The sequence below is a fragment of the Marmota flaviventris genome, chromosome 8 (genome assembly GCF_047511675.1).
Source record: "Marmota flaviventris isolate mMarFla1 chromosome 8, mMarFla1.hap1, whole genome shotgun sequence".
Lineage (NCBI taxonomy): Eukaryota > Metazoa > Chordata > Mammalia > Rodentia > Sciuridae > Marmota > Marmota flaviventris.
In genome coordinates, this window is record NC_092505.1 from 46,664,801 (window position 1) to 46,682,756 (window position 17,956).

A 17,956-nucleotide genomic window follows, 5' to 3' on the forward strand; every position below is an offset into this window, starting at 1 on the left:
CAGTGTAATCTCTCAAGGCTCCAAGGACCATTCCTTTAAAATGCTATCATCTGGAAGGATGGCCTCCTTTCCCACTTCATGGGAGGATGGAACCCTAACTTCCATGACAGCCAGCTAGCAGACACACTGACCTCATCACATTTATAGTGACCAGCCTTAACGGTTTTTCACTTCTCTGATTCCACTGAACGCCTGCACTCCCCCCTCCTTCATTCTCCCTTTAAAATGCCCAAATTACCTCTGCAAAAATGGGAATAGAACTCAGGTCTTTCCTCTACTGTCAGTAGTTATGAATAAAATCTGTTTTCACCAATTTAAATAATGTCTGTCTGGGTTTATCTTTGTTCCATGTGAAGCTGTCTTCTCCTGGGGCTTGTCTCCATCCTGTGCAGACAAAAGAAGTTCTGGAGGGATTTAGAAGTTCTCCTTTTCCTTCTCTTCTTCCAGGAAAAACACACGGTCTGTGAGGTTGAGATAGAAATGAAGAAAGCTCCCACCACACAGTCTCATTTCCTCTTCCAAACTTGAGTTTTGATAGTTAGATTTACGTGTTAGGAGCATATACTTCTGACAAGACAAGTGTGAGTAATCTCCACCTTAACATGGCTTTGTTTAGTCTGCTTGATTTTCCTTTTTTCCTATGTAACTGATTAAAACTAAGGGAAAGGACTTAATTAGGAACAGAGACACAGAGGAGCAAGAGGCCCAGGAGGAGTGGGGGAAAGACATTCACTGATTACCACAAGAGCAACTTGGTATGGCTGGGGAACAGGTGTGAGTGCTGGAGAGTTGAAAATAAAAAGAACTGAGAGTTATAAAAGGTGGGGACATGGGGCTGGGGCTGTAGCTCAGTGGTAGAATGCCCGCCTTGCAGTATGAGGCACTGGGTTCGATTCTCAGCATCACATAAAAATAAATAAAGATACTATATCCAACTACAACTAAAATTCTGTTTTTTAAAAAAAGGTGGGGACATGAAAATATGGAAGGTGAAGTAATTACTTTTTCCTTTTTCACATTTTATTTCTCTTGGCTCAGTTTTCTCACTTACCTTCCATTCAAAAACACTAAGCAAAATGTTGTATACAGTACTTTAACCTGAACCCTGCCACCCCCAAAAGCGATTTTCTGTGTTTTATTTCCCTTTTAACTTTTCTGTCTTCCAAAAATGCAAATCAAAGGAGAGCCATGCATTCATCACTTAATATTTTGGGGTCGTCGTATAACCATGAAAGACTTACATAAAATTCATATCTCATCTATCATTTTTAAAATGAGAAACTTAAGCAAAATACTCTCCAATGGGAAGGGAGACATCATACTAACCCTGCTGAAGCTTGCACTCCTATTAAAGGGCACTTAATGAACAAGTAAGTTAAAATGTAACATTATTAGGACCAAATATAGATACACATATTTAATGCAGTTTTCCTAAAAGGCTTTACTGAGAAGGTGGCAGTTGAGGAGTGATGTGAATAAACCGGTGAATAAGTTGAGGGTGAACCATGAAGAAATAGTACTCAAGAAAAGGGAACACCAAGTACAAAAGCCAGGGATGAGAGCATGTGAGTGTGTTTGGACCACAGCAAGGAACACACAATCAGAGGTCTACAGGAATAGCTAGTGCTGGATCATGGAAGCCCCTTACGCCACAGTAAGGACTCTGAAAACTTACCTCATCATGAGAAGAAATCACTGAATATTTGAAAGCAGGGTACGATGTGATGTACTATTTCTTATAAAAATAATGAGGAATGTTTACATGCCCTTTATATGTGCCATAGGTTTATAGGTGTTCCAAACATTTTACTGACATAAGCTTATTAAATTTTAAAAGAGCACTACGGTAAAGATATCATTATTTCCATTTTACAAAGGATGAAACTGAAGCAAAACAAAGTTAAGTAACTTGATAATGTTATGTTAATATGTTTCAGAATTTGAAATTGGACTCAGGCAGTCTGCCTTCAGAGTCTTGCTCTTAATCACTATTTGTTCTGATTTCCATTGTTAAGGATCTCTGAAGTATGGAAAACAGGTTGTCTGGACAAGAGTCTAAGCAGAGAGAGACCAGTGAGGAGAGAAGTGACAGTGAATTGAGCCATGGTGGTTGTGATGGAGGAGAGGAATAGTGTTCCTAGTTTCAAGATGTAGTTTAAATACATTGGAAGTAGAAGGTTTGTGAATGGATTGCACACAAGCAATGAAGGAAAGAGTGGAAACAATGATAACTCCAAAGTTTTGACCTTGCCACTGGTTAAAAGATAGTGTTTCTGAAAGGACATTCGCAGAGTCCACACAAAGTCCAAGGACCACGCCACACACTGGAGCATCACTCAAGAGATTTATTGTCAGTCACAGGAGGCATACGGAAAAGGCTGTCCCTCCAAGGAGAGCAGTGGCCTGTCCGCACTCACAGAGCAGCTTTATAGCCTGCAAGAGGAATATCATAAGCTGCTTAGGAGTTTAAGCTGGGATGGGGCTGATAGCAGGCATGTGTTCTTTGGGAAGTTAAGCAGCTTTGCCTCAGAACCAAAACTTTGTAACCTCTAGATAAAATGACTCCCGACCTAAAATGGTGAATCTGATGCCAATATTGATTTGATGCCAATAGTTTCTTGTAAATCTGTGCAAATAGAAAGGAGAATGCTTGGTGAGGGATAAAAAGAAAGAACTTGATTTTTGCCCAGTATGGTAGCACACACCTGTAATCCCAGAGGCTCAGGAGGCTGAGGCAGGAGGATGGTGAGTTCAAAGCCAGCCTCAGTAACTTAGTGAGGCCCTATACAACTTAGCCAGATCCTGTCTCTAAATAAAATATAAAACAGGACTGTGGATGTGGCTCAGTGTTCAAGTGACCCTGGGTTCAATCCCCAACCAACCAACAAAAAATCTTGATTTTGAGCATGTAAACTTCAGTATGTACACAAAACATCAATAAGGGTAATGGAGCTGGATACAGGGGTGTAAGCCTATATACTGTACTCTGGAGACTAAGGCAAGTTCAAGGCCAACCTGGGCAACTTAGTAAAAATCTGTCTCAAAAATAGACAATCAAAAGGACTGAGGATGTAGCTCTGTGGTACAATCCCAGTAAAACACACACACACACACACACAAAAGGGAAAACACAGGAGACAAATGGTGTATACAGTCTGTGGTTTGAACTGCACATTTAAATTTGCAGGTCATTACCATATAGATATTTTAAAAGTTATATATCTGGATACCATCCTGAGAGAGGATACATAATTACTCCAAAGACTCAGCTCTGGGACATTACTGTCTTCAGGTATCATGAAGTAGGGAATCTAGCAAAAGAATATGATAAGAAGTATCAGAAGAAATAGACATAAAACAAGCATTCCAGAAAGAACTAATGGATTGACTATGTAGAAGCTGCTAATAGGTCAAGTAAAATGATGACTGAAAATTGACCAGTGAATTTGTAAAAGTGGAAGTCATTATAAACTGTGATTATCAAGTGTTAGTGACAAAAAGTTTGATTGGATAGGGTTCAAAGAGCTAGCAAAACTTATAAAGATACCTAAGTGCCAAAAAATGGGGGTGATATCAGAGGGAAGAAAGAAAAAAATAATGCTTTTCTCAAATACATTGCTCAATTGCAAACAAGTTTTATCGAGTGTCTCCTACACACCCAGTACTGTTAGGTACTGGATAGCAATGAATTTGCAGTTTCATTCATTTATTTATTCATGAAATAATTATTTTTTGAATGCCTGCTATGTGACAGATACTTTTAAACATTTTAAGTTGTTAATTGTTTTAGTAGTATTTTGATATTACAACAAATTTAAAAGGTAAAACTATTACTATATTTTCATAATCCTAATGCATCAACATTTTTTTTCACATTTCTTTCAAGTGCTAGCCATATGTCTTCATAATTTTTACTCAACATTATTATGTTGTAAGCCTTTATCTTGATAGATACATTTCCATAATATGAAAATTTTAACAGAAAACTGGTTAACTAATCATTTTCATTCCCATCATTTATACAGTCTTCAAATTACAATATACTGTCATTATTTATCTATATGTCTTTTGTTTTCAGTAAACTATAAGTAGACTCTCAAAGTCCAGAACTACTTCTGATTCGATTTTGAACTCCCATCATCTGCCTGTTTTATAGGTAGCACAAAGGTCGTAGAGAAGTGTCTAAGAGCATGAATGCTGACCACTTGAGGTCTCATTTTGACTTCTCCACTGGTAGGCTTGTAGCCTTGGACAATTTATTTGTGTTCTCTCTATTTCATCCATAAAGTGAAGATAATAATAGTAGCCTACATGTTGCTATGAGGGTTAAGTGAGAATGTGGAAAGTCTTCATGATCCTGCCTACTACTTGATAGACTCTGTGTACGTGTGCTACATGAGACACAAAAATTGGTGCCTGAGATATGCTTCATGAATGAATCATAAATCATTGAAGAATTTATTTTTGTTTTACACAGGTAACTTTTTGAATGTTTTTGGAGTACTTCCTCTTTTGATCAGAAACAGTGTGATGGGCATGTACCATGTACCCTATAGCCAAAGATAAATAATAATTTCTTGGGCTGAATTTTCCTAGGTGATATGAGTAAGTTAAATAACATGATATTTCTATAGTTTTGATTACATTATGGGAGTTAAGCTTCACCAGGGCAGGGGCAGAACCTGAGCCTTTAGCAAGACTGGCATCTACTAGCTCCCCTTTCACCTGCACTCACCTAGGCCCTTTTCTTCTTTTACATCCCTTTTCTTCTCCTTAATTGCTTTCTCTGGACTTCAAGTTCCATAATAAATAAATTAATATGTTTCAATTAGGTAGCTCTAGGAGTGGAGGGCTGGGAGAAGTCGAGGATGTGAGGAGCAAGGCATTTGTGAAGAGTCAAGTCAGTTTGGCAGATGCCTTGGTCAGAGAATGGGGGTAGAGTTGGAAGGGCAGGCCAGTCAGGATGAAATCCTATTGGACTATCAAAGGTAACAACAGAAGGTTCTTAAATAAGAGAGTTGACTTAATGACAGCCATTATGAAGCTTCTCGGGATGATTGTACAAATGTTACCAGAATTTTAGGGAAAAGGCTCAGGTTTTGGGGGTTCTAATGGACTAGATTTAGCCACCTGTCCCAAGATGCCAAAGAAAGACACATGCAGTGTGAAGGCAGGAAAGAGCTTTAATCAGTATAGCCACACTGAGAAGCCACACTTTGGTCAAGTGACCTAAGAACTGTCTTAAAGGGGATGACAAAGAACTTTGAGGTTTTATAGAAATGGGCAAGAAGGCAAAGGTTGGCAGGTTTGCATAGCCAACAATGCAGAGGATTTTAAACAGGTGATGATCTGATTGATCCTTATCTCAGGATGAGTTCTCCAAACTCAGAGAAGTTTTATTGGATGAGGGGACAATTCTGTTCCCATCAGAGAAGATTGCTCCTGCTTAGGGGATAGTCTCAGTTTCTGATCATGGGATAATTGCTTCTGCTTAGGGGGACAATTTCATCATGAGCCAGTTTTAGGGGGGACCTTATCATAGTGTAATCTGCCTGAAAGGCTTGCTGTTGCTTGGGGATAGTTTTTTGTGTCTCTGGTTATGGAGATGTTTATCAACCAGACCTGTTAGAATCCAAGGTAACTGCAGGAGAAAATGACTCAGGAGACCTCAGGAGAGAAAGCAAAGATGCAAAATGAAGTCAGAGAAGGAAATAGTTTAGTTGGGTCAGTGCTGGGTCCACCTTTACAACTCCCATCCCGAGTTCGTATGTGTGTGTGTGTGTGTGTGTGTGTGTGTGTGTGTGTGTTTGTGTTTTGCAGCTGAAGTCTCTTGCTGAAAGCTGGAGAAATGAGAATGAATGAAATCTTTCTATTGGGATTATTTCGTTCTGTCACCAATTAGTTATTTCACTCATTCATTCAGCACACATGCACTGAGAGCGTATTTTGTTCCAGGTATGTCCTAGGCACTGATTATTTACCAGTGGACAATCCAGATGCAGTTCTGCAGTCATGATCGGTTGCTTCTTCACACGACTGTCAGTTCTAGTAAGAGCTCTGGACTGCCGAGATGGCTTTTCTGTTTCTTCCTGTTGCTCTCTGTGTTTGGCACATGGTGGGCGCTCAAAAAGACTGTCATGGCCTTGCTCCATAACAGTTAGATACATACAGACGGGAAGAAAAGTCAGGGTTGCTCCGACTTCAACAGTGAGACCATAATTTTAAAAGAGCACATGTCTGCGCCTATGTGTATGGTGTATGTGCGTGCGCAGGGGGGCGCGGGGGGGGGCGGTAATCCTCCCGGAGCGCCGGGCACCGTGCCAGGCTGAGCTGCAGGAGGATGGCTCTCCTTTCCTCGCGCGCTCAGAACAGTCCAGGCAGTGGCTGGGCGCCCTAGGAAGGAGCACAGCCTCGCATCCGCCCGCAGGCGGACCCCTGCGCTGCTCCTCCTCGCAGCGGGCGGGACTGGCCCACTGTGCCGCCCAGAAGCCGCAGGCTCGGGAAGCCCTGAACGCTGGTGGATTGCGAGCCAAGGCGGCGGGTGGAGCCTGATCCACGATATCGCGGCCAATCGCGCGGCGCCGGGGGAGGAGCCCCGAAGGGGGAAAAAGAAAGTGCGGCGGAAAGTAAGAGGCTCATTGGGGAAGACGGCCGGGATCCAGGTCCCCTGGGCTTCGCTTTGGCCCGGAGCACGGAGAGAATCAGTGCAGGGAGACCCTCCACCCATCCCGCCCCTTTCGCTGTGCCCGCTCAGCTTCCCAAGAAAGGTGAGTCTCGCGCTGCAGTGAGGACTGGTTTCATTCTGCCGCAGAAACTCAGGGTAGATGGATTCTTAGAGATCGTCTCCTTCAATCCTCCTATTTTACAGAAGGGAAAACTGAGACACAGGGAGAGGCAGGGGCCAAGGTAGATCACTCAGTGCGGTGGCGGGGATTCGAACCCAGCAGTTCAGAGCCCCATCTTTGCCTGTGTAGGGATTAAGTAACGCAATCGTGGGATCCGTGCGTTTCTATGCCCATTGTCAGCCCTTTGCGGGATCTACTCCGGTCTTCCTGCGCCTTGCTTGCTCCAGCGCGCAAATGTAAGCGATGAGCACTGGAGGCTGTGTCCCAGCATGCCCATTCAGTGTCACGTCGCTCTCAACCCCGAGCTATGACAGCGTGGGTAAAGGCTGCCAGCAGCCTCACTCTCTCCTTTGCTGACCTGCTTTCTCGAAAAGATGCTCCTGCTGAGGATGTCCCACAGGCTCCAGGCGAAGTTGCCGGGAGAGGGAAGGGACGCTGGTGACCTCCTATGGTACTTCCAGTTCTCTCCCCAGTCCCGGCAGGGAGCGGAGCTGTTGGCCTTGTGGAGAATGAGATGTCCCTCCTTAAGGAACTGACTTCAAGGAACCATATCGTCCCTCCCTTTCCAGTTTGAAGTACTGGGAAGAAAACAGGAGGCTAGAGTTAGAGAAAAATCAAAACCACAAAAACAAACTTCTGCTATTTCCTTAAAGATCCCATTCCCAACCTGTCTTTCCTTCATCGCTGGTTGTGCAATTGTGAACCAGGACACCAGGGGAAGCATTTTCCTGCTCTGCTGTCAGATCCCAGGGTTAGTTACCAGCTGTAAAAAGAGGATTTGCCTGGTTTCCAGTTCTGCCATGTGTTAGCTGTCTGAACTTGGGTAAATTAGTCCATCTTTCTAAAACTATTTTTCCCCACTCACCAAAATGGAGATTATAGTGGTCACCTTAGGGTAGTTGGGAGGATGAAATGGGGCAGGCAATTCAAGTTACATTTTGTTTTTAGCACAGTGGCTGACCTGGTACCTGGTCTGTTTGAAACTGATGATAACTATTATGAATATTCTTGAATAATAATCCTGGAGACATTGAGTTTTGAGACTGCTTTCTTATTACACTGAAGTGACTTTTTGTTTTTTAAATATGGAAATGTGATGTTTTCTTCTTCGGAGTTTGAACAGTTCTGTTAAAGTACATCTTTCACATGTGACTTGGATCATGGATGCTTGATGTGCAATATAAAATCGATATTTCTTAGTGATATGAATTTTCTACTAGTTTTTAGGTCAAGGCTCAGGCCTGTGAACTGCCTTGATCTGAGGCATCTTTCATTGACAACGAGGGGCTTTAGTTTAATGAGGGATAAAAAAGACCAGAGGAGGAAGTTGGAAGTCACAGCTGTAATAGACTGTGCTAAGCCTTCTATTCCTGCTCTCTTAGATCAGTCAAGCAACTTTATGTTATTCAGCTAATATTTGTGCAGGGATGCTACTAAATTCATTCTCTTTTAGAGACTAACTTGCTTTATTTAAACACAAACACACACAGGCCTACACTGGTCTTCCTGTATTATTGCTATTTTAAAATTAAATAGCTTCTTTCATACATCTGTACCCTGCTCATGACAGTTGTTTTTATTTGATTCACACAATAATTCAGTTCTATCTACAGGCCATGTCATAAGTCCCTGACTTTGGTATTTATAGTTAGTTGCCCTTCACAGTTCAAAATATTTCTATGCAGTATTGATGAGTACTTGAGAATGGGTGTGGTACATCTTGAGAGAAGGTAAGAGTCCAGTGGTACCCACTCAGGTACCTCCCACACCAAACATTTGCAGAGGATGGAATCTCTTGCTTCCGTCAGCTTGTTCCGTGTGCATGCATTGTGATGAGCTGGTGGGGATACATCTGAATGTGTGCCTGAGAGACCAGGGACTTGTGAGGAAAAGCAAAATGTTCAAAATAAGGTCAGAAGAAGGGGATGGAAGGGAGATTGAAAACAAATTTCTTTTGGATCTGATTCTTTGAAGAAAGGAAATCCAGTTATCCTTACTCCTTATACATATTATTATTTGTTGCTAGCAAAACCATATGTATATATAGAACTTTAACATTTCCAAAGTACATTCCACATATATTATCTTCCTTGTTATTTGCAATAGCCCTGGAGAAGGACACAGCAGGCATATTAATAGTACAAGGCACCCATGTTTTGTGATAAAACCTACTTGATTTCAAATTCTAGCTGTGGTACCAAAGTAGCTGGGTGATACTAGCAACTTATTTTACTATTTAGGGCTTCTATTTTACCCAATTCTAAAGTTGGATAAATTGCTTACTCTAAGAATTTATGTGAAGATTAAATTCAGTGAAATAATGTCAAATATGTGTAGTGAATAGGTGCTCATTAAATGTCACCTCTTCTTAGCTAGTCTCCATTTACTGAAAACTGGAATGAGACTCAAAAATGATAGGCTGCCATGGGTCACCTTGATGGGAAATTCACTTTTTAGCTTCTAGTTTTCCTATAACACCCTGCTGCATGTCCAATGAGATCTTGTCCACCGCGCGGCCAGCACGCTGGTTTCATACAAGAGGTTCGTAGCATAGAAGTTAACTAGTGAGATCAAAATAAACACACAGACTCAATTACCTTTTTCTATGACCAGGTCCGAGACGGCTCCCCCTCTAGCTCTCGGCTCCCCCTCTAGCTCTCGGCTCCCCCTCTAGCTCTCGCCTAGAACCACCCGGTGGGGCAGCAAGGCTTACTCAGGACTAGTAGGAGAGAGAGAGGGGGGGCGGCGGGACGAGAACTCCAGGGAGTGGCCTTTTATTGGGGAACAAGAAATTCAGGGGAAAATTCCATCCAATAAAGGTCGAGGGGGGCAGCATTCCAAGGTCAGGGTTAGTGATTGGTCTCAATGTCAATGGTTAGTCACACCCCCACACAAACAGGCTCTCGCACCTGGAGAGGGTGGGGATTAGCTCCTACACAGTTTGGCCAGAACGCCTCACACCCAATCAGGGAGGTGCCCAGTCACGTGCGAGAATGGCTTCCCACAATCTTGAGTGCTTTACTTTAATTGTTAGGTTACCTTATCTGGCTGGTGATTTCAGGGCATCCTTTTTTTGTCACAGAGTAGATATTTCCTTGCTAAGAGTACAATCCTTCAACATGACTTTGTAGAATTTAGTGGAGCCGACTCTCAGGAGAGAGAGTTTAAAGTGATGATCTCTAAAGCAACTTTCTCATTTTCATTTGTTTGATGTGATGCCCCTTCAACTCTTAGGAGGAAGGATTACTATGAATACATAAAGTTCAGAATTATGTCTGATTTTTCTTCCTGTCCTGGGTGGTTTCTTCCCTCTGCAATCCTGTAATAGTTCAAAGACTTGTATTGAGAAACAAACGCCATGCATGGCCATAGCATCATTCAGCTCTTTCACAAATTCCATGGATAAAGAGTGGAATAGAGAGAACAATATGCAAATTTGAAAAAAAAAAAAAAGCATTCTTTCCTGTTGATGTTAATCATTTGTTTGGAATCTCAGTCCTCCTTGCGGAAACTTATGGCTACAGACTTCAGTAGGAAGATGAGCTGTTCTGTTTCTGGTCCAGGCAGTGGGGCCATTTATCTATAGAGACTCCTCACAGGTCATCAGGTTTGTCTCCGTTATAGCAAGCAGACAGGCTTGCAAATGCAGTCCTGGGAGAAATGTTTTGTTCCTTGCTTTTGGCATTTGGGAACATTTATTTATTTGCTTTTACCAAGAAGTAGGTACATCTTACCTGGTGTTGTTAGGAAAGCAGAATGTGACTGGAGGAAATTGGAGGAGGAGACAGGGGGAAAGAGAGGTTATCTCCAGTGTACATACAGTTTCATTTGTTGCTCAACTTCATTGGGCTTTTGCTGGAGACACAGATGTAGGTTCTGGTGAGTCACTGTTGCCTTGCCTGTGAAATATTAAAGAGAGCCACCTACTGTGCTCTTTGCCCATTTTGGAAATTGCTCTGTGGGGAAAGAAAAACCACCAACGAATAAGAAGGTTACAAAACATTTGGTGTCTGACATTTTGGGGGATAAACTCAGGTTAACTTTTCATTTGCTCATTTTTATAAAACTTGGAGTGCATTGTTTATGCTGATGGGATAGATAGGGTGCCTTTCTAGTTTGCATTTATTTTAACTTTCTCAGCTGAAGCGCGTTGAGTTCTCAACTCTGGCAGGTACCTGAGGCACTCTTCTAAAGGAATTATTCTCAGGCTCTGCAGTTAGGAAGTAGGAATGCTGGTGCCTCCTTAGAATCTTCAGTCTCTGTCTTTTCCAAAAGTCAGCATCTTTTCCATAGGAAGAATTTAATAAACACTAATTCTTTCTTCTGCCAGAAATTCCTTCAATTTATTAGTCTGTTAAATTATGGTCATCAAAATTTAATAGCTATTCTTTATTGAACTCCATCATGTTTGTGTTGAATGGTTTACATACATCATCTTATTCAATCCTTGCAATACTTCTGTTTTTTTTAATTTTAATTTTAATTTTTTTTAGGAAACTGATGCTTATAGAAGTTAAGTAGCATGACCTATGTCACATAGCACAACCAAAGTATGATGCTGAGAATCATCAGTACATTTCGTTTTAGAACTAGGAAGAAACTGAAATTGTCCTTTCTCTGGACTAGATCAGAGGACCTGGGTTAAGACTTCTGGCCCATGCCATCCGCATCCTGCCATTCTAGTCCTGGAATTACTTTACCTGTGACTGAGGAATCTCTATTTTGAGGCCTAAAATGTGAGAGAGCTGAACTGGATGATCTCTAAGGTTATTCTGCTGCAGAGCATTGTGTAGTTTTCTTTAAGATTCCTTTCAACCAAAATTCTGCAATCACATCTCTCTGCAAAAGTCAAAGTAAAAGGGGGAAATGGGACTAAAGAGGAAATACCCTTGTTTTTTTGCCCCGGAGATGTATTTTCAAGCCAAACAGACCAAGGCAAGGGAAATTAGCATCCGTTGGTGCATGTACTCTTGTCATTTCATTTCAACACGGAGATATCTTTCACATATATATCATTGTCTGCCTTTTCCTGATGAAAGAACCGAGGCTCAGAGCAACATACAGACTTGCTCAAGTTTATGCAATTAGTAAAGATTAGAACCTGTGTGTGCTTGAGTGCATAACCCTTTGGTTCATTGTATTGTATTTTCTGGCCACCATATCTGAGGACTTGTATAACTATAAGCATAAATGCCCCCTCCCTGCATTCTTATGCCATATCTACTCAGGCTGTATCTTTTCGTCTCCTCTTTCCTTCCAGACATGCTGCTCAAATTCTTTCTTGGTTTTTCTTAATTTATGGAACTGCCTTAAATGCTTATAACATCTTCTATCTCTGGGATGATATTTATATGTGTGTGTGTGTGTGTGTGTGTGTGTAAGTAGTTTGTTCAGGTCCTTGATTGGCGCCTAAGTAGCTGAGGACATGGTTTATCCTGTCCTGTGTCCAGCACAGTGCCTTGCACATACAAAGTACAAAACTGAATTGATAATGGATTCTTCCTAGGTCAGATCGGCCTCTGTCAGATAGGCCCAGAATTAGTTTTCTGATTTTTCCCTCTCTATTATATCATAAAACTAATTTTCTTAAAGGTTGACTCAATATACAAATAAGATAATTTTAATTTCCTTTAATTTTCTGTTCACAAAATCAGACACATGATAAGGAGTTATAGAATCTAATAAGATTGGACATTGCTGGCTCAATGATGGAAAAACACATTTATAACCTAATAATAAAGGATGTTTTGCAGCAAACACAGTGAAGGATGACACTGAAGTGCATGCTTGCATATATTGACAGTAAGGCCAATGTTAAGTGTCATAAATAAATTACCTGGAGAAAGTAGGAAGTTTCCATAGAAAAGAGCAGCTGCAAAAAGCTTCAATCTCAAGACTTCTAAAAGTAGTGAAGAATTCATTTTACTTGATATAATTGGCATCAGGTGAACATAAGGACAGATAACGTCTGATTTCAAGATTATGCCCCGTAGGTGCTTGTGGCTCCCACCTGTCTGGCAATAAGTATTTATGATTACACTGGCTTCCTCCTTTATCACTCAATTCTAAAGGCAAAATAAAAGAGAACCAGTGATTTTATAAATTCTGATATCTGCATTTTTTTTTAAATCAGCAGAATAGTTCCTTAAACTAGTATCATTAGATGTTACAGTGACTTAAAATTGTGGCTCTGTGACATAGTTGGCTTTGACATCCTACTAACTAACCTCCCTGGGCTTGACTTTGGAAACATTATTTGGTCTGTCTCTGCCTTATTTTTAGCACCTGTAAAATGAGGATAATAAAATCCATTTCATCAGGCTTTTGGTAAGTGTCAGTCTAAATTATAACATTTGTTAAAAGCCTGGTGCTGGGGGATTTAAAACTTTATTATGATTAACAGCAATGATAATAATTCTATTGCAGGTCCAAATGGATACTGGCTTAGAGAATAAAAGGCCTAGTTCAAATAATAATAGTTTTTATTTATATAGAACTTGAAACCTTCAAAATCTCAAAATGCTTGCTATTGTATATGCATGCACACTTTAAAAATATTACTTCATACTTTGTTATTCAGAGAGACTAAATATTTGTAGCAGGACTGACTCTTAGACCCTGTCTTTCTAACACCAAGTTGGCATGGTCTAAGACCATGAATTTTCCCTCAGCCATTCAACTCACCAGCCCTGGTTCTGGTTGGTTGCATTTTTCTCTGGGCCTTCCTCACCTGTGAAATGAGGATGTGGACAGGATTCTTTCTCACATAGTTGCTATGAATACATGACTGCTGAGCTCTATCTTAGGAGATACCATGCAAGACTGAGAGCAGAACTTCATTCCTTCCACATCCACACGTCATGGCATGTGGAACCAGACATTGTAAGTCACAGATGCCTGGCAGTATCATTGGCTTCAGTGAGAATCACAGCTGAACACTGCATCAAGAGTCAGATGGGTAAAGATATCTTATCTGCCTTAGGGATGTGATTCTGCCACATTTCTCTAACCTGCAGAGCCCCCCCACCCACTCTGGAATCCAGATTTGGGGATGGGAAGAAAAAAATAGACAGCTGGGTTAGGAAAATGTACATTTATGGTTTTGGAAATAAAAGTGAAAATTTTGAAAAAATAAAACAAGCTCTGTGTCACCATTAATCATAAAAGGATAAAATCTTTGGCTTTTATTTGGATTTCAGCATTATGAGTACAAATTTTCTGCTTTATTCTTCTGAGTTTTTAGTGCCCATGGAAGAAGCTTGGCTTTCATTGAAATATAGGAGGTCTTTCACTTTATAGAAATGATAGAGACTCAAGAATCATAGTACATAGTAAATATTACTTTTCTAGAAGATTTGATCTCAGTTTTCCAATTACAGAGATGATGGGGACAGGGGACTGAATGATGGTGATAGTAGGTAGTAAAAAACCGCTTGGCTCTGAATTTGGGATTGGATTTGAATCCTAGATACTGCTTGCTTAGGCTCTCCAGCCTTAGTCCCCTCAACTGTAAAATGGTAATAAGCATGTCCTATTTATCTCCCAGATATATAGATTAGACAGAGATTTCTTATGATGTTTAATTACTTTATTTAGTCTATTGTTTATTTTTTATTTCATGCCCACTAGAATACAAAATCTACAAGTCAGAGATATTTGATGTCTTTACTAATGTATCCCAGGTGCCTAGAATAGTGCCTAGCAAATGGCAGATATCTAATGGATGAGTTGATGAATAAATAAATGTATGGGTAGATATAAGTATGATTAATTATCCTCAAGAAGTAGAAATAAATACATGGAACTGTTTAAAGAAATAATTTACATTGATGATACTGAAATATAATTTGATAGGTATACTTATAGACACTTTTATATATAACCTTATACATATACAAATGTGTATATAGGTATATGTGTGCATATATGTGAAATGTTTAATTTTGTACATTTAGAATATTGAAATGATAATATGTGTACGTGTATACATATGTGTGTGTATGTGTGTGTGTGTGTGTGTGTGTGTGTATCTTTTGGAGTTATCTGAAACTGCCTTAAGAAACAGAAATGCTGAAGTGATTGTTTATTGTTTAAATGCTATAGTTGTTGTTTAGAGAGTTTGGGAGGAAGGAAATATATGTATGTATATTTTCTGTTTATATATAATATGGATAGACAGGTAAAGAGAAGAAAAACAAGTGATTTCATGATTAAGAAATGGAAGACTGATTGAAACAACCAACATTGAAGGGATATGTATTTTAGATAGGGTGTTCAGGAAAGGCTATCTTAGAAGGTGACAATTGAATGAGGAGAAAAGCCTGCAAAAGAGCCAGGGTGGACCTGAGGTCATGTCTGAGGTGGCTGGGTCTGGCTAAGAGGGTCAGAAGACTGGTAATAAGGGCCTGTGACAGGCGGGGGCTAGATCAGACTGGCCTTGCTGGCCAAGGTGAGGAGTCTGGATTTTGCATAATGTGTGACAGGCTGTCCCTAAGAGCATAGAAGCAGGATGGTGACCAGATTTAACACATCTGGAGCCTTGAACAGAGTGAAGGAAAATGGAGGAGCTTGTTTATAAGAAGGGGAGATGGACTGCTCTGATCTCCTACGGGCTGCTATGAACAGATGAGAAAGACATCTTGGTTTCATTGATGTGTCATTCATAGCCTCTTGTTCCCCTTAGACTATCTCAAAGGGGAAAAAAATAGGGAAATAGGAAAAACTGGATTCTTCTGATGTTTCTGAAATGAGACTGTTCTTATTTCCAAATGCAATGAGTAGTGGAAGGAAATGTATGCACTATTGCTCAATTCAATTCAGCTGGAAATTTCACAGTTCCTGTGTAGGTGTTTTATGTAATCAGTCCCCCAAAACATTGGACCTAGTTATTTCCTTATAAAACTTCAGCTACCAGTTTCTGAAATCTGAAGAGTGAGCAAATTTAATTCCATATAAGATCAATTTCTTCTTTCTGGCTCTACATATTTAAATGGTATCTAACCCTTCAATAAGTTGCTTGTAGGCCATCTCTCCATGAACTATTTATTGGTCTATGCACATATATTCAGTCTCATATGTGGCCCTTCATAATGGGAGTGAAAAATAACTTGACAACATATGACAAACACCATTTCAAGTGCTTTATGTATATTAGCTTTGAAGTCTCAGGACAATCCTATGAGGTAGGTACAGTTGAAACCAACATATTAGAGAAGAGAAAACTGAGGCCCAAAAGCTGGAGTCCCCCAGTAGCAAAGCCCACATTTGAACTTGAGCAAGCTAAATCATTATGCCATTCTGCTCTTTGATTGTAAGAAGTGACCCTGCATATTTATTCACCTCTCTTTGTCCCACTTACTTCATAGTGCATTATTTGAAGGAATAGTTCAATAAGTGTATTTAATCAGTGAATGAGCACGTGCCCTTTAGTCTCAGGTGGTATCATTTTGTAAGCATTTAGTGGTAAAAGCATGGGCTTTCTACTGAGACAACCTGGGCAAGCAAATGCCTCTCCCTACTTTTGGGATGTGGTCAAATTACTTAACATCTCAACCTGCTTCCTCATCTGTGTTCTTGGCACAGAGAGAGGGCTGTTGTGAGGATTAAATAAAATATGCATATAAAGTACTTAGCACAGTGCCTGGAACATAATTAGTACTCAGTCCATTTGAGCCCTTTTTATTATTTTTTGAACTAAAATAACCTCCCCAAACATGCTTATAGTTATATACGCAGGCAGTTTTTCTAGTTGTGCTTGTTTTATTAACTTGCCTTTAAAAATCAAAGCCAAAGATCCAATCATAATCAGTGATGTTAATTTTGTTCCAGGGCCCATTCTGGCACATTGCCCAAAGCAAAGCATGCACTGTGGATGCTAAAAGGCCCTCTTACAGGAAGAACAGTTCCTGGGGAACTGCATGGGAGCAAAAGGTGTTGTGAGATCATTTACCCATATACCTTTTGTCTCTTCCCTCCAAACATCTGATACACCTGCAGGCAGCACTTGCAATCCTGCCCATTCATCTCCCCAGCCCATCTGCCTGGCTGGAAAGTTATTTTGTATTCCAGCATTGGCCCCCGAGCATCCTGGGTGACAAGAGAAATGCAGGAGAATACCAACATTTTGCCCCAGATAACACTAAATAAGGCTAATTCACAGAACTGGCTGTAAGTTTAGGACCAAATATTGATCGAGGGCTTCTTGTGACCCGGAGCTGTGCTGAGTGTGTCATTTTCATTATCTCATTTAATCATTACTGCATCCCTATGCAAATTTTAAATTTTAGTTGTAAATTTAATTTACAACTAAAGAAAAACAGAAGTGCCAGGGTTGTTGCCTCCATGAGTGCATTGGGGACTGTGATGATAAAATCAGATTTTTTTTTTCTGTCTTGCCACATTTTTCTTCCAAAACAAATTGTGCAGGGTTGCAGTACCTTTGGAATCTCCAGGGACCTCCCCTGCAGTGAAGACATGTTTGGCAGAGAAATGAGACAAAGGTTGTATGAGGGAGTCCAGAAACTTCATTCCATTTGACAGTTTGTTTTGCTCTGGAAGAAGCTAGTAACAATGAACTGAGTCCTGTATGCATTTGTTTCCTTCTTTGTAAGAAATCACTGAGGTGCTTATTTATGGTCTTACTTCATTTTCTGCTGTTTTAACAAAATACCTGGGACTGGGTAACTGATGAAGAATGGAGGTAATTTCTAATAGTTCTGGAGGCTGGGAAGTCCAAGGTCAAGTGACTCTCATCTGGAAAGGCCATCTTACTGCATTATCCCAAGGCAGATGGTGGAAAGACAAGAAAGCACACATATTCTCAAAAGAAAAGGGGCTGAACTGACATTTTTATCAGGAACCCACTCCCTGGATAACTAATCCACTCCCACTGTGAGGGTATTAATCCACTGAAGGGCAAGGTACTCAGGACTTCATCACCTCTCAGCGGTCCCACCCTTCAGTGCTGTTGCCCCTGCGCTTGTACACATGCGAGAGGCACACAGAGAGATGGAGAGAGAGAGAGAGAGAATGGTGCCTGATTCATAGTTGGAACTCATACATATTTTAAAATGTGTGCATGAGGAAATAAATATTCCTTGGGCTTTCTTTTT

The 17,956-nt window shown here is 40.5% G+C and overlaps 1 protein-coding gene across 2 annotated transcripts in view; it reads left to right on the top strand.

The window, feature by feature from the left end:
- Nucleotides 1-6,628: 6,628 nt before the first annotated feature.
- Il1rap (interleukin 1 receptor accessory protein) overlaps nt 6,629-17,956 on the top strand; it is a 132,973-nt gene continuing 121,645 nt past the window's right edge. For both annotated transcript variants that reach the window (XM_071615194.1, XM_071615195.1), the window contains exon 1: nt 6,629-6,767. The gene's annotated coding sequence lies outside the window, so the exon portion shown is untranslated. The remainder of the gene's footprint in view (nt 6,768-17,956) is intronic.